Source organism: Ambystoma mexicanum, chromosome 5p, assembly GCF_040938575.1.
Source record: "Ambystoma mexicanum isolate Mex_15411 chromosome 5p, UKY_AmexF1_1, whole genome shotgun sequence".
NCBI lineage: Eukaryota > Metazoa > Chordata > Amphibia > Caudata > Ambystomatidae > Ambystoma > Ambystoma mexicanum.
Genome location: NC_090930.1, coordinates 1,115,024,961 through 1,115,047,421, shown reverse-complemented (window position 1 = coordinate 1,115,047,421; position 22,461 = coordinate 1,115,024,961). Strand labels below are relative to the sequence as shown.

General features: G+C 48.3%; 1 protein-coding gene across 5 annotated transcripts in view; it reads right to left on the bottom strand.

Annotated features, from left to right (window-relative positions):
- KIF13A (kinesin family member 13A) overlaps positions 1-22,461 on the bottom strand; it is a 2,203,773-nt gene that overhangs the window by 1,350,102 nt on the left and 831,210 nt on the right. The gene's annotated exons all lie outside the window — the stretch shown is intronic.

Sequence of the window (22,461 nt, the reverse complement as noted above, 5' to 3'; positions counted from 1 at the left end):
AGCATGGTTGTTCTTTGTTAGCCATTCTTCTACCATTCTGAGAGGGGGATGTCTGTGTGTGTTTTTTGCCTTTGGTGGGAACCCTTGGGTGTCCCCGCCTAGGCTCCAGGGTGTCTGTACTGGCAGGAAGTGGGGGAGGAGTTTTTCACTCCCCTGATCTTTGTCTGCCTAAATGAAACTAGCTCCCACTGTGGGTCTAGCTGTCCTGATTGGACAGCCCGTCGTCCCTTTCTGTGAACAGCAGAGAGATTGCAGAGGAGTGTGTGCTGAAACTTAATAAAAAGGTGAGGTTCCTGAGGTGAAAGACAAGTCGACCACTGGAAACTGAAGTAACCGAAGAAGACAACCAGAGACTCCTGCAGACGCTTGGCAACACTGATGTGACCACTGCTGGCCAGACCCAGTTTACTATGCCACACAGGAATTCCGAAGAGGACTCCTTCCCTTTGGCTGGTGGGGCCAACCAACCCTGAGACGAACTACAATCTGAGCCATCTTCCGAAGTGCTGTGGTGTTCCAGAGCTGCAAACCGCGAATACCAGAAGACCTCCGACCCAATCTTAGTGCATTGTCTTGCCAAGGCTCAATACATCCAAGTCTTTGGTGAGCTCCAGGTGACCCTCCAGAGACACAATCCAACGTATCTAAGTCCCCTCACCAGAGTGCAAGAATCAAAGAAAATTGACCAGGTGAATCGTGTCCTTTGTTGGTGCTGCAGAAAAGGAGCCAAAATCGCAGACTTACCAAAGGAGCTGATGATATCCATGCCAGAGGTCCTCCCTCGAGATTGCTGCAGAGAGATCCCATCCATTGTCCTGCCTTTTGTCACCAGACCAAGGAATCTGAAGGTCGGGTCCAGAGCTGCCACATCGAGGAGAATACAGCCACAAACAATTCTTCAAGCCAAAGTTACTGTGGGTAGAAAAGGTATTACTTACCGTAATCCAAGAAGTCGCTTCAGAGCATTGGAGTGCATTTAGATGTGTCCAGGGTGTACACTCTTACCTCTGACCCAAGTTGCTGCTTGTTTCCCTTTTGAGAGTCCTTTAACAGTGTCAACACCATTGAGTTATTCTTCTAAATATCCTTACAAAGAGACTAAAAGTATCCACAATAACCTTTGCTGTTCTGCTGCTTCTTGTTTACATTTTATTTTTATTTTATTTTCATTTTCTATGAGCGCACAAAGCCCGGGGGCATCAAGGCTCTGGTTACAGACATATTAAGTACATTTTCGTAAGATTAATTGAAGAGATGGGTAGTTTCTGGAAAGTGAGATAGGATGGCTCAGAGCGTATGTGCAGGGGTAAATTGTTCCAGAGGCTGGCTGCCATGGTAGGAAAGCTAGAGCCACCGGGTCTTTTGCGTTTGAATCTAGGTTTGACCAGACAGTGGCTCTGGGTGGATCTTAGAGGTCTGGATGATGTATGAGGAGTAATTTTCTGGGTTAGATAAGATGGGGCATTGTTGGATAGACACGTATGCGTAGTTCAGAAGATTTTGAATATAATCCTCTCTGACGGAGAGCCACTGTACAGATCTCCGAGCTTCAGAGATGTAGTCAAATTTGCTTAGGTCCAGTGTTGACCTGGAGCTTTTTTATGCTTTTGTCAGATGAGCCGCAAAGCAAGGCATTATAATAGTCCAACTTTGAACCTACAAGGGCTTGTGAGGTGGTTATCAGATGATAGGAATGGTTTGCTTGCTCGGATCAATTTCGTAGCGTAAACTGCAGAAAAGGTGATGTGGTTTATTTGGCGTGACATGCTTAGTGAGGCATCACGGTAGACCCCCAGAGTCTTTATGGTGAGACTGGAATTTTATGGGCATCAATGGTGAATAACCTGAATGCTGATTTGAGGCGTGCCAAGGTGGGTGGAGTCCCAACTATGAGGAGCTCCGACTTTGTGTCGTGCAAACATAGACTATGTTGGGCCATCCAATGTTGAATTGTTTCGTAGACTTTGTTTATGCTCTCAGAGTCCTGGTTACAATCTCCCAAAAGGGGACCGTGGATCTGGGTATCGTCGGCATAGTTAGTGAAGGTGATACCAAGAGCGTCAAGATGGTCAAATAATGATTTGGTGTAAATGTTACACAAAGTGGGCGAGACACATGAACCTTGGGGCAAACCGCAGGAGCTCCCCTCTGTCATCTGCGCGGCACTGCTGCAACACGCCATCAATCACCCTGGGCCAGCTGAGCTGAGGTAAACCCCTCTGGCTTTTTGCCACCATGCCCATGGAGATCGCATCCGCCTGAGTCGCTTCCCTTGTATTATGCGACTAACCATCAATCAGCCCGCATAACCATCACTCTTTGAATGCAGTTCGTACTGAAGCTGCTTTTCCATGATTTGGGATACCTACGCCCTCTGTGCCTACCGTGACGACCATTCCAAGATGGCCGACTTGGAATATTCACACCTGGCGCCTTTGTTTGCTGTGGAGCTCATGTAAACCCATTGGCCCACTCCAGCTACTTCTAGTCTATGGGAGCGAGCCGCCAGGCAAAGCCGGCACACCCCCAAGGCTCACACTTAGGCTTCTGACTGAGCTGACCGAGCGTGCCGCGAGCTGCTCAAGGTCTCTTTGCTACTTGCTTCACCACCTGTGCTCCCGGACCGCCCTACTAACTCTGGTGAGACTGTGCCACACTATCACAATTCAGGTGCCCAAGCCGCTCAGTACTTTGTTTACCTGCTCACCGCGTTACTTCCGTCCACGAGACCGCAGCCTCCCACTCGCCTGCTGCATGGGGTGTAATTGCGGCACTATCCTGCTGCATGATAATGTCTCCACTTGACCTGCTCAATTATACTTGCATTTGTTGTTGCCTCAACCACTGCAGTCCTTGACTCTAAGGCACTGCACTTTCCATTGCTGCTAAACTGTGTCTGTCCCGTGTGCAGTCCTGTATTTTGCCCTCTATCCTTGCCCCCACATCTTGCCACCCTTACTGTATACTACTGAACGCTCTCTATGAGCTTCTTCCATTCTTGTACCTATGTTCATCCCCCATATACCCTTCCTCATTTGTACTCATAGTGCACGGTACCAGCCCATCTCCTCTCACCAGTCAGATTCTACACGTGGCTCCAGGCCCATGTTCCACACTGCCCTGACCAAAACTGCCTTGCTAAAGCCCTATTTTGAAATTGTTCTGCCTCATCTTTTATTGTAAAATGTTTTGCTGGCCACCCATAAGCCCGTACACGGCACTGTAGCCCTGCTAATTCCAAATTGCTATTGCTCACTTAGAATTGTAACCTTGCCTCTAGCCATTACTACCACCCATTACTGCTGGAAACTCGCTCCTTATTGCTGTATGAAAATTGTCCACGCTTCTCTACAAGCCACTGCATGGTTCTACCCAGCGCCTGTGAGTCGACACTGCTGCCCGCTGCTCCATCCCAGGCACACCATGTTGTCTAAAGTCACTATCAAGCACCTCAGCCATATCACAACTACCGTACTTGCACTTTGCCTTACCCTCTCTGCATTCTGTCCCATTGCAAACGACACCAAACCCACTTGCACGCTACTACCACATCACCTCAGCTCTATCTCCCCACGCCACAATGTCCACCTCTACTACCACACAACAACCTCACCACTCGCACACAGTCATGTCTCACCTGCTTCCCTACCCCATCATAGCCAATAGACTAAACAGGCTCAGAGTGTCATGATGCCTACCCCCGAGGACCCAGACCAAGTCCAGCAACCCCGGAAGCAGGCATCAAGTTATACTAAGCAAACCCAACAACCCCTGCTAGGGGCTATTTGGGTGCAGTCCTGGTGCCTATGGTTAATTCCCTTTCTCCATTTGCAGAAGAATATTCCTACGGGCCAAGCAAACGAAGCTATGTGGGCCAGTCCAGTCCGTCATCTCGGCACTACGCGTCACATTGGTGGAGGCCGCAGCTGTCCAGTTCAGATCGACGCCCCTGTGGGAGCCAGGTGAGCGTAACACAGAGCCCAGACTCTACCCTTAGCCCTCAAATGTCTTCCCACACCTGCGCTCAGGAATCTTCGATTAGGCTCCCGCCCCCACCACAGATACTCCCCACACATCAAAGTCACTACTGTATGCATGTCTACACCTTCTCACTCAAGTATACCATCCATTAGGCCTACACAGCCTACCTCTGACTCAACCACCACACCCATCTCCACTGAAATCAAAACTAACCCTACAACACTTATCAAATGTGCCCTCCTCAATGTTAGTTCCCTCCCAGCACATGCCCTAGAAATACACAATCTACTAACCAATCTCAACCTCGACATACTAGCCATCAGAGAAACCTGGCTACATGAGGCATCCAGCGCAGCCGTCATCCTCTCTCTCCCACCAGGCTACACCATCCTCAGACAAGACAGACCACTTCGCCTAGGAGGTGGAGTAGCCCTCATTTCCAAAGACACCCTCCCTCTCAGACCACCGGCCAGCAACTCTGGCATTCTGCCTGCTAAGCTTACGCTGTCCCCTAACAGCACCATCAACATCCACGTGCTCTACCGCCCCGTAGGTCTCCCTTCAGACAGTGACAACCTAAAAAGCTCCACTAAGACGCTACTACTTGGTGACTTAAATCTAGGATTTAATGACGCCAAAGATAAAGCTGCTGCGTCCCTCGCCAAAGAACTCCTTGACCTAGGCTTCATACAAAAAGTCTCAAGCCCCACTCACTCCAAAGGCCGCACTCTGGATTTGGTTGCAGACCATAATTGCCTCACCACCATCAACTCCAATACAGCCATGGCATGGACTGACCACAATTGTATTGAATTCTCCTTTCCCATCACCGGTAACTCTAAAACCCCCACAACTGCCCCTGCAGTTAAAGCAAGAAGTTCTAGAAAACTCACACAGGAGAACCTCTGCCCACACTTGAATATCCCATCACTGCCCCCCCCTTCTCCATTGATCCCAATATCCTAGCAGACATTTACAAAGACACACTCACCAAAGCCATCAACGCCATAATTCCACTTGAAAGCAAAAAAGAAAAAAATGTCCTGCACGCCAACTCATGGTTTACAGAAGAACTGCAGGCCCTCCGCTCCCATAAAAGGGAAGCACTAAAAAACTGGTAATCTAACCCAAGCGTCACTTCTAAAAATTGCTTTGATATATTCTCCAGCCAATACAAAGCCGACCATCACCAAAGCTAAAGCTACCTCCTTTAAACCCTTAAGTGCCAAGGAAGAGCTATCTCGTCCTCGGAATTCCTTTCACAGTGCCAAGGACGTGATAGCTTGTCCTTCTCGGTACTTCGTTTTGTGTGATCCCTGCAAAGCGGGAAGAGAAGAGGGTCACCCTCCATTACATTAGAAAATTCCCCAGCAGTGTAGGGTGCCCCTCAGCCCCTGCTAAAGGGCAGCCTGCCATTTTGAATTATTTTCTTTGTTTACTAAACTTTCCTTGGGGCAGAGGGGCACATGTGTGTGCCAATCTGGCCCCGGGTTGCCCAAACCTTACTGCCTCACCCACTGGGGGGGTCTGTCCCACCATTTTTGGGGACCCTCTCCACCCCCACCCCAAATGGAGGGGGGGTGTACCTCACGCAGCCATTTGTAGGAGGCCCAGGGAGGCCTGCATGAGGTGCCCCCGCCATCCATTTGGGGTGACGGGGGGACAGGGCCCCCAAAAATGGTGAGTCAGGCCCCCCAGTGGGTGGGGCGGTAGGGTTTGGGCACCCGGGGCCAGATTGGCACACCAATGTGCCCCTCTGTGCCAAGGGGAGTTGGGTTACCAAAGGGAAAATGGTGGAACGCTTTTTAGGGGGGACTGTGGGGCACCTCAAAGGGACAGGGAATTTTCTAATGGGATAGGGCGTTGACCCCCCCACCCGCAATGGAGTGGGTGCCATGTCATGCAGCCCTACCTGGGACCAGATATCTGCTCCTAGGAAGGGACGCCTGAGGCCAGGGTGGAGTGCAGGACAGCCCCCCCCCCCCCTTATCTGCCCCCAGAGAGGGCTACATTTTGCTGGTGTGACCGTAGGTAACACATGTGTTTTGTTTTGTTTACAGCTTTTTCTATGCGAGCAGCTGCAACGTTATTGGAGTACTGTTTTTTATTATTCTAGGGCCCACTGTCAATGGGGTGGGTGAGACTGGGGCTGGATTGTTGGTGGTGTGGGTGGGAATGGGCCGTCTGGGCAGATATGTTGGTGGGCTGGGATACAATTGCATGGGCAGGTCACAAATTGCCCCCCATGCCAGCAGAACATTGGTGTTTCCCTGGGAGCGGATCCCTCCCATGTGGGTTGTCCGTCTGCAAACCCAGGCACCACCTCTGGCTGTGCTACGTTACAGATGTCACCTCCGGGGAGGAATGGGGATCCTGCTGGGGCTCCCTGGAGCTGCTGCTATGCTTAGGGGACAGTACGCCCACATGGTAAATGGATGTCCAAGGCCAGGGACATCACTTCCAACGGTAGGTGCACCCACACATGAAGTACCGTTTTCGTTGGGACACATGTGGGGAAGCGGGAAGGTAGGCCATGTGTTGTTGGCGGTGTGTTTCGGTGGGTGGCCAGAGCAAAATGTCTGAGAATTGTCTTAATTTCCAGCCAATTTCAGAGACATTTCCCTGTGTCCACTCCCAGAAACACGTCGCCAACAACAGATGTCATACATTCTCGCGTTCCCACACGTGTCCCAACAAAAACGGTACCTCACATGTGTGGGTGCACCTACCGGGGGCGCAAAAGGAAAAGGGTAACCCACTGGTAACCCCAAGCCTTTCGCCACAGCACATTTTGTTCATGTGGGCAACCTACAGATTTGGACCTAGGGTGTCGAAGCCAGCAAGGTAAACAGGGAACCCCATGCATTTCCCAAAAGAGGACACCCGTGGGAATCCACAGAGGTCTGACTTGCGTGAAGAGGCCCAGAATTTATTACCCAGAACCCCAGACAAAGTGAACATTGTGTTTTTTCCCCCACCAAATATCACACTTTGTCGGTGATTGTTGTTAATAAAAACTGGGGCAATTTGCACAAGGCAGACCTCTGTGGATTCCCACGGGTGTCCTCTTTTGGGAAATGCATGGGGTTCCCGGTTTTCCTTGGTGGCTTGGACACCCGAGGCCCACATCTGTATGGTCTGCCCGTCTGGACAAAGTGTGCAATTCAGCTGTCATAACAGACTTGGGGTTACCTGTGTTTTAGGCTTTCCCCTTGGCGCCCAGGTAGGTGCACCCACACATGTGAGGTACCGTTTTCATCGGGACACCTGTGGGAACGCGGGACGGTAGGAAATGTGTTGTTGGGGGAGTGTTTCGATGGGTGAGCCGAGTGAAATGTGCGGAAAATGCGTTCCCCACCCCACATTTCGGACTTTGCAGGGGAGTCTGGGTAATACATTCTGGGCCGATTTGCGTGAATCATACCTCTGCGTATTTCCACGGGTGTCCCCTTTTTCGGAAATGCATGGGGTTCCCTGTTTTACTTGGTGGCTTGGACACCAGAGGCCCATATCTGTATGGTGTGCCCGTCTGGACAAAGTTTGAAATTCAGCTGTCAAAACAGACTTGTTACCTGTGTTTTAGGCTTTCCCCTTGGCGCCCACGTAGGTGCACCCACACATGTGAGGTACCGTCTTCCTCGGCACCCTGTGTGAACACGGGAAGGTATAACATTTGTTGTGTTTGTGTGGTTTTCATAATGTTTTGACCCATTTGCTGGTGCCCTTTGTCACACAACCCTTTCATTTCCCAAATGTGCCCTACATTTAGTCGCTGCTTTAGGCATCATACACTTTTGGAACCTGCACAAGTCACCTATCCCTGAAAAGGTCTGCCTGTGCTCTTTCAAAAAATGTATGCTTGCTGTTCCTCGCCACATTGGTTTTCCTGATTTACACATACTAAGTGCGTCTGTTCAGGCCATAAGCATAAAACTCCTGTGTACCATGGCTCAGTGTTTGGCGTGTGGTATTGCTTGTTTTGTAAAACACTACAAAAAATGTGTGCTTTCCTAACTGCAAGAGTCGAGGAAATGTAGCAGAGCATGGCTTTTCTCAAAATTCATAGAAGCCATTGCCGTACCAAGCCAACCATGTCCACCAAATACCTTTTTTTTCGATCATTTTCCTGCGTTTCCCCCAATCTATGGCATTTTCCCCTACCTAGTTGTTGCCTGACCTCCGCAAATCACTCCTTCCTAAACTTGTAATTTTGTCTACTTTTCAGAAATGAATGCCTTTCTGTCCTCCAATACGGCTTTCCTACCCTTTTTTCTTCCATTCCGTCCATGCATGTCCAATTGGCAAAAATGGCCAAAATCGCCTACCTCTCACAAAACGGTTGATAACCACATCAAAATAATGTTTTCACGTTTCCACTCAACCTGTTCTTGAAAGCCAGGAAATTTGGGAATTCAGCACAGCAAACTATTTGTTCCTAGCTCTTACATTATTTGAAAAAACACACAATGTTGTGCCCTTTTTGGTTATTTTCTCTCACCCCCCTACAGCAACCTAGGATTCCTGGGTGGCGTTACGACCGCCTACATGTGGGAAAAAAGGAGCCAAATTTGGCCGAGATATCTCATGTAACAAAAAAGCTACAAGCAATTGAATGGCCACATACCGAAATCACCAAAAAAGGCCTTGGCACTGGGGCGAGGGGGGATAGGGGGGGGAATACTCATGGCACTTAAAGGGTTAATGCCTGCATCTCAAATGCCAACTCTAAATCTAAAGAAATATTCACCATCTTCAATGAGCTAATTTCACCTCCCAACTTCCCAGACGAGATCATCAAAGATGAAGCATGGTGTGCCAGTATTCAATCGGCCATGCTAAACAAAATTGACTTCCTGCCAAAAAAAATGCAGGACCACTGTAAAACACTACCTCACTACCTTCGACCCAAACAAACAGTCTCCACCCACCACCCCCTCCCACCAACCTCACCAAACCGCTCTTCTCCTTCAGAGACATCACTGAAACAGAAGTTAACCTCCTCAAAAACCTAAAACAGTCCACGTGCAAAGCGGACATATGTCCACCCAAGCACATCAAGGAATGAGCCGACATTCTCGCACCGCTCCTGACAGTCTTCATTGTTGCTTCCTTCAGATCAGGCATTATCCCAACAAGCCTAAAAGAGGCATGGGTCCGCACCCGCCTGAAAAAGCCCACTCTAGACCCACTACAGCCCAACAACTACCGACCCATAACCACTGTGCCCTTCCTCCTCAAATCTTGGATAAAGCCACCCATAGCCAGATCCAACACTTCCTTCAAGCTCATTCCATCCTCGGATCCAGACAATCTGGCTTCCGCAAAGGACACGGCACGGAAACACCTCTGGTGGATTTAAAAAAATCAGATCACCCAAATCATGGACAAAGGAAAACCAGCCCTACTGCTACTCCTTGACCTCTCAGCTGCCTTCGATTTAGTGGACCACAAGACTCTCACCTCACACCTTACCCACTCGGCTAACTTCTCTAAAGAAGCAGCCCTCTGGGTCACCTCCTTCTTGGAAGGCAAGGCAATGAAAGTATTTTCTAACATAGCCAATGCAGCCCCCACAACCATCCACTGTGGAGTCCCGCAGGGCTCCTGCACAGCACCTACACTGTACAACTTGTTCACGAAGCCCCTCTTCGACAAGCTTCACGCACTTGGTATCGCGTATACGAATTACGCTGACAATACGCAGGTACTTCTCCCACTCACTGGAATCTATAACAAAGATTCTGAAGCACTTCACCTAATATATTCCACCATCCAGGCCTGGATGGCAATTCATGGCCTCTGCCTCAATGGGGAGGAGACGGAAATCATCATTTTAGGTCTACAAAACACACTTGCCAAACTCGACAGGCATTACGCTAACTGCATAATTGACAACACGATTATCCCTGTCTCCACATCCGTGAAGACTCTTGGGGTATACATAGAATCCACTCTATCCATGACTAGACAGGTCAGCGCCATCACCTCCGCCTCAGCACACACTACAAAGCTAATACATGCAATAAAACCCTACTTATCTAAACCCAACTGTCTATCATCAATAGCCAGAGCCACCATTGGTGCCAAACTAGAATATTGTAATGACCTTCTAAGCAGGTACATCTGAAAAAAACCTCCCTCTAAACTATTTCCATGACTAAATACAAACACTTCAGGGTATCACCAAGCTAGGTTAAAAGCCATTTAATTCATGCATGCACCTTTTTGTTTGTAAAAGATTAAAATAGACACAAATGCGTACATTTGTGTGCTGTGTATTGTGATGAATCCTGCAGAGCCATCACTGATCCCCAGCTTAAATTCCCTCCCATGTGGCCAGGGGAAGGCAGTCACTGCCGGATTCTGACCCTGGGGGTGGTATTCTGAGGGTGGATCACATGGGAAGAGATGGGTGTAAGGAGAGAGTGGTGACTCCACAAGGAGAGAGGCAATATACCTATCTTTATTGTGAAGAAAATCCATTAAATGGAGGGTTTTTGATGGCTTGCTGCCATTATTCAAAACCATCTGATTCTGAGAAAACGTGAAACACCCTGTCCAAACAAAAACCCATTCAGTCTATGTAGATATGGTGAAAGTAAACCATGTGAAACATCCAGCGTGTATGATAATTGTAATGTTGGTGCAACTGTTCAAATATGTGATGTAAAATCTATTAAAACCTCTTTGGACTCAAAGTCCCAGAAATCCTCAAGCACTAGGGCGAGGAAGTGGAGCAAGGAGTTCATGTGGAAGAAATGTGACATTGAAAACAATGGACGGTCTAGTTGTCAACAAGCGAATCAGCTGCGTCCAAAACATCTACAGCTGGAGAGACCGAGAATGAAATGGAGGCAAGGACAGGAACGAAAATGTGAAGGTGAATGGAGAGAGAAGGCAGGTTGCAGAGTGTGCAGAGCGGGAAGAGTGGCTGGTAACCCAAGAATACCCACAACGGACTGTGGGGAGAGAAGCATGCCAGAAGGCAGCTGGCATTCAAAGAGAAGCCTCGGTCAAGAGGAAGCAGAGGGTGCGCAGTGGAGCATTGTGTGGAGACGCAGGCCTGAAGAGCAGCGCCGTTCTTGGAAGCAAAGGCTAGAAGAGATGACACAGAGAACCATCGGAGCTCTGCCACTGAATGGGATCCAACCCCTTGCGAGTATCTCTCAACTGCTGCACGAAGAGCCAGTGAGTCAGCCTTGTGATGAAGGGGGCTGCAGGATGTGCGAAAATGCTCATAAGCATATGAAAAGTACTTTTGAGATTCAACATAGTGGAACAGAATGGAAAAGGCCCTGACACGAGATGTCAGTTGAGGGAAACTTGGGACTAGCATTGCCTAAGCCAATAGACATTGCCAAAAGAATGCAAGGGGCAACTATGGTGTAATTCTCCCGACTTAAAGAAGTCAGTTGGGATATACTTGGAACAAGCATTTGCAAGAATCAAGAGAGATCATTAAAAAGGAAATCCTCAGATATTGGATGACGGTTTGGGGGAAATTGATAATAGTGACAGTTAAGGAGAATGTGCAGAGAAGCATGATAAGGATATCAGGGAGTGAAACCTTTTTGGACAAGGATACGTTGCATGAGAGTACACCAGCGGATCTCTGTGGGCCAAAAGGGGGATATTGCTGGCAGGAGAGTAAACAAGGATATCAAAAGTTTACAGTGGTTGAGTTTCATGGCATGACAGTGCATCAGGAAACTCATTTTGAATTGGTATGTTGAAAATAGACTTGCTCATCTTAAGTTCTTGCTTCCTTTGAACATTTTGTCAACCAGAAATTTTAAAAAGACATTCCTTTTGCCATTTATGAACCTCTATGCTGAAAAAGACAGTTTAAAAAAAAAAAACAATTTTATTGATTTATACAAACAAAAAACAATACAAACCAAACATGGCAGTGCATATATCAACTGCTCAATTGTTCATTGCTTAATTTCGATCACTGCTCCCCTTATCCCACCACCCTTTACGAGCCTATTTATTCCCACACTCTGCATCTGCCCCTCGTGGTGGGGTCTTCTTTTCTGTGAGTTCTGTCACATCTTTCTATTGTTCCAAACAATTCTGCTATTAATAATTTCCATGCCATCAGGGTTCCCGCTTCCTCCTCTTCCCCTACATTGCTCGCCTCTTGCCATACTATGGTTTCTGCCTATGCCCATTTCTGCAACTCTTTCCACCACACCTCCACCCGTGGCCTAGGACATGTCTTCCATCCCATGGCAATCCTCCTTTTTGCGAGCACATATGCTAGATCTTTCAATTTACTAACATGCTCAAGTTTCTGCGATCTGGGGAACACCCCCAGCAAGCAGGCCCAGGCTGTATCTATAATAATTGTGACCCCCTTCTCTGCCAGTTTCTGTGCTACTTCACCCCAGAAACGCTCAATTACCGGGCATGACCAGAACATGTGTACCAGGCCAGCCTTTTCTTCGTCGCATTTGGGACATGCTTGCCGCCCAGCACCTTCAAACCTAGATATCCTCTGGGGTGTCATATATGCCCTGTGCGTAATATATAGTTGTATCTGTTTTAGTCTCGCATTCCTCGACACCTTCTTGTGGTACCCCAGGGCACGTTCCCACATCCCGTGCTCCATCGGGGCTCCTACTTCCGCTTCCCAGGCTAGTCTCAGTTGTGTTAATTCCTTCCTGACCTTAGACATCATCATCTCGTACAGTCTAGAGATCTCGTGCCCCCACTCCGTCATATCATATATTGTATATATGGTAGCCTCTGGTTCTTCTTCCAGTACCTTTTCGGGCCATGTTCTCCTAATTCTCTGCACCATTCTGTGATATGTAATATACTGGGCCGTGGGTACCCCCGTTTCCTCCCCCAGCACTTCAAAATCTATGATAGTCCCCTCTCGCCAGATATCTCCCATCGTCACTAACCCCACCGATTCCCAGTGGTTCCTGATTATCATCCTTAGGTGCTTATCCCCCCTGCCAGTGCCAGTAGTGGCACCTGCGGGGAGCATGGGAACGTGTTCTCCATCATCTGGCATGCCCGGCGCCACATCTTCCACCCAGGCATCATCAACTTAGGGCGCTCTTCCATTTCTGTCTTGGGCAGCCAGATCATCTCTTTTAAATAAAATGGGGCACAATCATATCCAAACAACCTGGATTCGGGGGTCACTTCATCTGAGAGCCATTTGGCGATATATTGCAGTTGGCTCGCTACATAATAGACCTCATCATTAGGCAATTTGATCCCCCCTTTTTCATAAAAATTCTGCAGCTTCCATAGTGCCACCCTATTCCGGGTACCATGCCACAGGAAATCCCTACACATGCTGTTCAGTTTAGTGAAAAACTTCTTAGGTATCGGGTATGAAATATTTCCAAAATAATGCAGGAGCCTAGGTAGGACCACCATCTTAAGCATTGCCCCCCCGTCCCATCATTGCAAGGGGCAACTTCACCCAGAATTTCATACAATTCTCGATTTTCTTAATGGCTACCTCAGTGTTGTGCCTGTGCTCATCTTCCACTGTGTGGTTTAAGTCTATCACAAGATACAGGAAAGTACTAACCGCCCATGGTATTTGTAACACTGGCAACCGTCCCACAGGGATTCCCTTATTACTGCTTAGCGGGAAAATACTAGATTTTTGAGGATTCACCGCTATACCAGACACCCCGCATATCTCTCCATCACTTCCAGAATGTACTGGAAATTTTCCTCCGGGTGCCTTAAGTACAGCAGCACGTCATCCGCATATAAGGAGATCAAATGTCGTTCCCCTCCCACCTTGATACCTAAAGTATCGTATTGTTGTCTAAGGTATATTACTAGGGGCACCAGGGCTAGTATATAGAGCATTGGGGACCATGGGCATCCCTGTCTGGTGCCTCTACTAAGTTGCCATCTGTCGGATATCACTGATCCTGTTCTAACCCTGGCCAGCGGTTCACTATATAGCATCTTCGCCCACCTTATGTATCCAGGCCCCCATTCCATAGCCCGCCAGGGCCGCCAGCAGCCATGGCCACCTACCCGAATCGAAAGCCTTCATCGCGTCCAGGGACACAATTGCCATTTCGCCCTCGTTCCTGCTCCCCAGTTCAACAACCCGATGGAGTCGTCTATGATTATGAGTTATATTCCTGTTCGGGACATAGCCCGTCTTGTTGGGGTGTATTAGTTTGTCAATAACTCTCCGCAGTCTGTTTGCCAAGACAGCCGTCAATATCTTGCTGTCTTGGTTCAACATTGACAAAGGTCTGTAGGAACCACAGCTATGCCCAGGCTTGTAAGGTTTGGGAAGCAGTATTATGATCGCTTCCCTAAGTGACTCTGGCAGCCATCCCATCTCAAACGCTTCGTTTAGCATTTCTAACATTGGGGGGAGCACTTCCTCTCTATATACTTTATAAAATTCACTTGGGAACCCGTCCGCCCCCAGAGTCTTACTGGTAGGCAGCTGTCTCACCACTTCTCCTAACTCCTCCAAAGTAATCGGTGCATCCAGCTCCTCTCTTTCTTCAGCACTTATCGTAGGCAGTCCTATGTCCTCCAGTGTTTCTGCTAACGTTCCATAGCTACTTCCCTCCTCATCCCAATATAATAACCTATAATAATCTGCAAACTCCTGATTAAATCCCTCTTGGGTGTCAGCTACACTCCCATCTTCTCTGGTTATCGTTCTAATCGTGGGTCTAGGGGTTTTGCTCTTGTATAACCATGCCAAAAGCCTTCCTGTCTTATCCCCTCCTGCATGCTGTCTCTCTATATATTTTTTATAGTTGAGGTTACACAGCCTTTCCCATTGCCCTGCACATTTCTGCTGCAGATTAAGTATCTCCCGCCATGTCACCCCCACCCCTCAATGCTTTTTCCAGTTCCCTTTCTGTGTCTTGTAGGTCAGCCAAGATCCCACCTTGGAGGCCTTTAGATTTTGCAATGGCTACGCCTCGCATCACCACCTTGAAGGCTTCCCATAATGTGCCCGCTGAGTCCACGCTACCTGTATTCATCTCAAAGTAGTTTATAATCCCCTCCTCATATGTTCTCTAAAAAAGGCATCCTTAAGTGCCTCTGCCCAGAGGCGTCATGTCGGGATCCTTGCTCTCAGGGGGCAGTATTGCCATCCGAAGACCAGGGGCGAGTGGTCCGAAAGGACCCTTGCTTTGTATTCCGGCAGTGTAATCTCTGTTATTACTTCCGACGTAGACAAGATATAGTCCAGCCTCATATGTAACTGCTGCGGGGCGGAATAGTGTGAGTACTGCCTTTCTTGGGGGTGTCTCGTTCTCCACACATCCGCCAAACCAAAGTCGTCTAGTAGTGTCTCCAACGCTTAAGCTGCTGGGGCGGGTCTATCAATCTTCCCATCTGATCTATCCACACAAGGGTTTAAAACACAGTTGAAATCCCCACCCCAGATCACCACACTCCCCATACACATGCAAAGGTTAGTACACAGAGTTCTGAAATAAGCTGCCATATTCTGATTGGGGACGTGTGAATTTATAATGCATATCTCCTTGTTCTCCACCATGATCATCCTCCCATCCGTTTCTGCCACTTCCTGCAACAGTTGAAACGGGACATGCGGGGCCACCTAGATGAGCACTCCTCTAGCATAAGCAGAATATGTCGAGCCCGCCACAACCCCTTTCCATTTCTTTACAACCATCTTCATCTTTTCTCGTGTCAGGTGGGTCTCCTGCAACAGTGCAATGTCTATCTTTTGTGTGCGCAGGTACAACATGACCTTGTTCCTCTTTAGGTAATTATTAAGTCCCCTGACATTCCATGTAATTATTTTAAGGTCCCCCATGGCTCATTTGAGTTCCCCTTCCCCTCCCACCGGTGCAGTCCAGATCCCACTTCCATCTCAGTCTATATAGGCTTGTTCTCCCTTTCAAACTTCCCTTAACTACAAACACCCCAAACACCCCTTCCCCTCTCCCTCCCCCCTCCCTTCCCTTCCCTTCCCCAACTTTACCCCCCAACCTCCCAACTGTTACCCTGCTCCATCCCTGACACACTACTATCCAGTTTGCTCATATATTCAATACTCTATATTCCAGTCCATTACACATCAGCAGAATCAGGGATATCCTAACCTGGCTTCAACACTTCCCATCCATACACATCTATCAATGTCTTTATCAAGTCTCTACTGGGATACCTCGCCATGTCATATACCAGTATACATAGAGTGTCTTAGTCACTTATCTTGCTCTCCTTGGGCCCGTTCCGCATCTTGTTGCTGGCAGCCCTGTAGGTCCAGCCATGTAGCAGCTTCCTCTGGGGTATCAAAGAAGAACATTCTACTTTTGTACAACACTTTCAATCTTGTAGGGTACAGAAGCATATATTTGATGCCAGCCGTGCGCAGCCTCCTCTTCACCGCAACATAGCTATACCTCTGCCTCTGGACCAGCATTGTATAATCAGGATAAGCTGTAATAGTAGCCGAGGCTTTTTCAATCGTTCCCCCTTTTCTGAAGTACTCCAAAATCTTCTCACGATCTTTATAGTTCAATATCTTGGCAATTATTGCGCGGGGAGGGGCTCCAGGTTTGGTTTCCTCATGAGGGCTCTATGCGCTCGCTCCACTGTGAATCCCTGTGAGAGTTTATCGGCCCCTATTTCCTGCAGGATCATATTCTCCACTTAGTCCGTAGGGTCCTGGCCTTCTCCTTCCGGCAGATCGACCACACGAATGTTATTCCGTCTCGCTCTTCCTTCGGCCTCCTCTGCACGATTCTCCAGGTTAGCAACTTGCTGCTTTACTATGTGGACTTTCTTTGCATTATCAGTGCTAGTGGTCGTGTTAGTTTTGACCGCACTTTCCAGGCTGCTCGTTCTGTTTGCCAGCGCCCTGACGTCTTGTCGCAGCAGGTGGACTTCTATCCCCACCGCGTCTATCTTGGCTTCCAAGGAGGTCCTTAGATCCGCCATTGCTATCCCCCAGAAGTCTCTTAGTTCCGTTATGGCCATCAATATCTGGTGGTTTTAGGTCCCCAGGGAGCTTTCCGTGGGTACACTTGCACCAGTGTGCGTCGACATCGTTGGAGACTGCTGTGACTTGGCAAGGCATCCATCGTGGGTTGTTTGCTTTTGCCCTTGACCACTCTCCCCGCCATCTTGTGATCTGGATTGAGTGTCCCAGGCCGCTCTGTCCGTGATGTAGCAATTTTATTACTCTATTTCGCAGTGATGTCAGCGAGTCACTACCAGCCCTGGCAGTTATCTTGGGGTGCCCTGTGTGGATTTGTGTGTGCTCGAGTGGGTTATGTCCTCCCACGTTTCCAATTGGCCTATTCGCCACCTGGCGCAGTTTCATACTATGTGTTTTTCAATATCAGCTCTTGATGCGCAGACTTTGCACTCTTCGGGCTATCTGTCTTTGCTTGGCGCCTCAGAGATCGTGGCGTAAAGGCCACGCAGACATGTGCCTCAGACAGAGGGGGAAGGCCTTCTCTCACCGTCGGTCTCCGGCACTTTTATATTGTGGGCGCGGTGGTATAGTTCCATTTGTACTAGGTGCTCAATGGGCACCCTCCACAGCGGGTTGCTGCCCCAGTCAGTGTTCAGCCTCAGGTCCCAGGTCCCATACGTGCTTATGGGCAAGGGTATCCCCAGTGGACCCCGTTAGTGTCCCTCCCTCAGCGCGGTTCCAACATTGCTTCCACTCTGCATATCTCAGTCCTTCTTTTGGAGTGCCACTCGTATTAGCCACGCACGCCGCGGCCCTCCCAGTTTAACAGCCTTTACACCCAGCTGTCCTTCAATACGTGCTCCTCCTCTGTCATGATCTCTGCTTCCAAAAGATCAGGACTTGCCCGACTCCCTTGGAAGCAGACCCATAACCCCGGTTCAGAGTGCCAGCTAGTCCCAATTGGGACCTTTTGGACCCTGTCCTGGCGCCAGTGGCACCAGGCTCATAAAGATGCCCAGTCCCAGCGCTGGAAGCGCCGGGCTCATAATGCTTGGGTGGACTTACCTGCAGCAGACCATGCTGCTTACTTACCTGCCAGTTGAACCCCTGATCCTCTTCTGTTTGGGACTACTTTTCCTGTTGGGTGGGGCAGGAGCCACTCCCTAGGTTCAGAACACTGGAACTCTTCTGGAAAGCAGGAACTCTTTTCTTACCTAGGCGTGGCTGTGGAAGGAGACACCTAAGCACTACAGGAGGCTATTTAAACCACACCCGATGGATGAATCTTGCTTTGTGTTATTCTGCATTCTCTGCAGCAGAACGCTCATCGTGTCTTCTGCTTCTGATCCTGGGCCTAAGGGAACAAAGGCTTACCACCTGGAATCCAGTCTTCAGCAGCACCTGTAAAGACAAAGAAAGAACAGGTTAGCACTACGGTCTTCAGTGGCAGCGCATCTCTTACCTGGTCCATCGGCTGTCACCAACGCCTCGCGCTGCATTCCGGCATCTGAAAGACAAAGGCTTACCTACTCTTCGCATGCTCCGGAGGTCTTCGCACTGCATTCCGGCATCTGAAAGACAAAAGCTTACCAGCTCTTCGAACGCTCCGGAGGCCTTCGGCGCTGCATCCCGCATCTGAAAGACAAAAGAAGGTGCGTTTAAAGACATTGGGCAACTTTATTACTCACGTGCCATTACTCCTTCCCACGCCGAATCCAGTGGGTATTCCAGCACCCTTCAGCTTCTCTAAAGCTCCGAACTGGTACCTGCAAGATAAAAGGGACAGTTAGTGCGCATCGTGAAGCAGGCTACAAGCGCTTACTTGCGTGCTTCCAGGCGCTTCTATTCCTCACGCGGGTTCGATCCTCAACTCTCATCAGCCCGCCATCCGCCATCGCCGGAACCCTGCAAAACAAGAGATATCATTACAAAAGACTTTTAAGACATTTGAAGTGCCCAGAACTTACCGTTCGTGCAGTTAACGACGGACAGCAGTCCTCTGAGGTCAAGAGGCCTGCACCCTTATCCAGTGAAGAAACTGGTTACGGCACCCTGCCCCGAGGCAGATGGAGAGCTCGGCGTTCACTTACCTAAGGTGAGGGCGTTAACCTTTGGGGTTCTACAGGAGAAGAGAAAGGGAAGAGGAGAGAGGCACCCAATAACCCCAGTTCATTAATCCCATATTTTCTATCTGCAGACATCTTACTCTTCGAGTCAGACATACAGTGCACAGAGGTCCAGCCCAAAGAGCCAACCGTGTGTTACACACCACCTTTGAAGATACGGCATTCACCCAGTCAAGACCGGCGCCTCTGCGGGAATCAGGTGAGCGTTACATCCTCGCCCTAGTCATAACAATATATGGTGTTGGGTGCACAGAGCAAGGGGCGATTCGTTATATGCCTCGTGCCATTGTGCCCCCACTCGTGTGCTGGCAGCCTTCATTTTAGCTGTTTTCGCCCGATCTTGCCTGCCTCGTGGGAGAAGTACCCAGCCAGCAGCGCCGATCCCCCTCACTGTTCAGTTTCATTGCATCTGATCCTTCGAGGCAGCAAGCCTCCTTGCCTCGGTCTCACACACATAGGGCTTTATCTCCGTACAGCGCTTAATGCGCGATCTCAGAGCTTCTGTGTCCTGCTGGTCTCGCGGCCGCTCCCACATGTGTCATCCACGTCCCTCCGCTCCTCACACGCAGTCCTCATGTCCCGTAGCACACCTACCCGTGGGTGGCAGGGAGCCGCGGGCACGATTATCCTGCGCAGCCGGGGAGGCGCACGGTCTTCCGATGCCGGTCCTCCCCTTTTCACATATGCGGTCACCGTACCCGCAACCTGGGTTCGCCCGTCGCACCGAGCCCCTCAATGGCTCTGCGTCCTCGCCGGCGGCCCGCACACCGTTCCAGGCGCACATACCCTCATGAAATCCAAGGGGCAGTGCTCCCTTATCCGCGTCTCTATCAGGGCTGCAACATTGTCCTCGCTGCCGCGGCCGCATCCCCTTTGTTCTCCAGCATCTTGGATACTTTGTTCCGCAGCAGCCAGATGCTTCCAAGTTGATTTCGCTTCTATTATTCAGTCCGATTTGCTTGGCTTTTGTAGTTGTGGCAGGGGACCCCTTCAGGCACCAGGGTGTCTATTCCTGAAGCAGCTTGTTCATTCTTAGTGCATATTCAAACAAATCAATGTCGGATCCCGGAGCAGCTCTCTCAGACACGTCCAATTCCATGGCCAGTTAGCCACGCCCCCCATGCTGAAAAAGATAGTTTGCCATTCTGAAAAATAGTAAACACTTTCCTTTAACTTATTCAAACCAGCATTGTGGAAAGATACTTTGTTTAGATATCCTTAAAAATAGTAAAGACTGTCCTTAACCATATTCAAACCAACACTGTGGTAAGAATACTTTGTTTTGCCATTCTGAAAGATCAGGAGACACTTCATCCTTTGTATAATAGTCTCATGGAAAGAACATTTTTTGATCACCCTGATGAGAGTATTGGGAGAAAGAGACATTTGTAATGCCTTTAAGAGACTGGTTTTGATGCAGAATATTGTGAACAGTTTCCTTGGAATAATCCAGGGGAAGTGAGTCAGCCCTTGGATAAAAGCAACATTTTGTTGAAGTTATATGTTTGAATCATTGCACTTTTCTGTTGAGTTGAAGTTTGAAAGATTTACCTTAATCATTTTATTCATATGTATTAGTGTGAGGGTCAGATTGAATTTGGACACAAAGTCATTGTGCTCTAGTTTTGGTTTTATAGGAAGGGACACTCTTGTTAGGATAGGGAAAGTTAAGCCTTTATCCCAACCCTTTTTATTAATAATATGTCTAATGCTTAGAATGTTACCATCTGTGTCAGCCTCTCATTTCTGACCCTCACAGTATGCTGTGAGATAGAGACAAGAAACCCTAATGGGTCAAGATGACTATGTTCCTTAACTTGAGAGGAAACATTTTATTTTTTGGGAGTATTTGCCAATTTTTAGGGAGTAAATATGGCCAATACACCCCTGACCTGTATGACTGGTTGCCTATTAGGATGCTCTGGACATTACTGGCTACATGACATTTGGACACCCCACCCCATTCCCGAGATTTCAATTTATTTGTGGGTTTGTGGCATGGTGAAGCGGTGTTCCTTATACAATTCCACACCGTTTCACCAATCTGCACCACATTTTGCAGTTACCTGTTAGGGACCTCCAGACATTACTGGATACATAACTTGTGGACACCCCACCCCTTTCCCCGGATTTCAGTACCTTCACATGAAACGGTTGCCTGAAATCAGAGAAACATCAATGTGGTTGTAGAAGGACCGGTCCTCTACCCTAGAATGCACGGTTTCTGGGATATTTGCACTGTAACAAACTGCACCACACCAGGGTGAGGCAGCAGGTGGGGAGAGAGCACAGTAGGTCCCATTATGCAGCATGTGTACTACAATTGGTCTCTGGCACCTCTGTGACTGACATTTGAGCAAATGTAATGTGAACATGCAGGTTTATTTAGGTCTTTCTTCAAGGGAAAATGTTTGAAGCAAGGGGTTTACCAAACCGGGCTCACTCATGGCTGTCAATGATAAATATTCAAGGCCCCCTTTAAGGGTTGTCAAACTGATAAGTTACATTCACATAATTACTATAGTATTTAGGACTATAGTATGTAGGACATGGCAATAAAAAAACAGATAATTAACTAGTTTACAGTTGAACAACATCTCTGAAGGACACAAAATAGATTTATATTTTCTGCACTTTGCTTTTGCAAACTTGGAAACAGACAACTATATATCAACAACCAATTTCACCATGTGGTATACTAAAAAGATCTCAAGTAAATCTTGTATTTATGGAGGCTAGTAGATATGAACAATTACTTTTGTGCTTCAGTAACATGTCATCTGTTCAACTATTAAAAGAACTCAGTCCTGTTTTTCACCCCACCTACACATTGTACCCTAATAGTGATCTGGGCAGAGCACCCCCAGGAACTTTTAGGTTTTGTCTGCATGACCTGAGAGATTATTTTGTAGACTTTAATCGAACCAACATAGCATCAGACATATCAACGTTTTACATGTGAAAATGAATGAGCACAAAGTGAGCTGCAAATTGTGGATAACTGTACAGATTACTAGTCAGTGTAAACAATTCTCAGTTTGCTATCACATCGAAACCATAGCCCGGCGCACAGGGCGCTATGTCCTCCCATGCTGATCACAAAAACTAGACCAGATTCCCTGAAACATCTTTTCTCATCAAGGTATTGGTCACATTTTCAAACTATTCATCAAGAGCTGGGTATTCCAGGCAACTTCACTTTCTCAATAATAATTGTTTTTGCCACCATGGCAGCCCCATTCAGCTGTTTAACTGCATCAGCATCATTAAAGTATTTTAGGATATGCCACCTGAACCACAAAAGGTACCCGCATGACCCTAAAACCTGACTGACAATCACCAACAACAAACTGAATGAAACCTTCCTAATCACTTTTATTAAACAGCCCCCTCGGCAACCTATGATATATTGTTATGATTAAGTTCCCATGAGGCTGG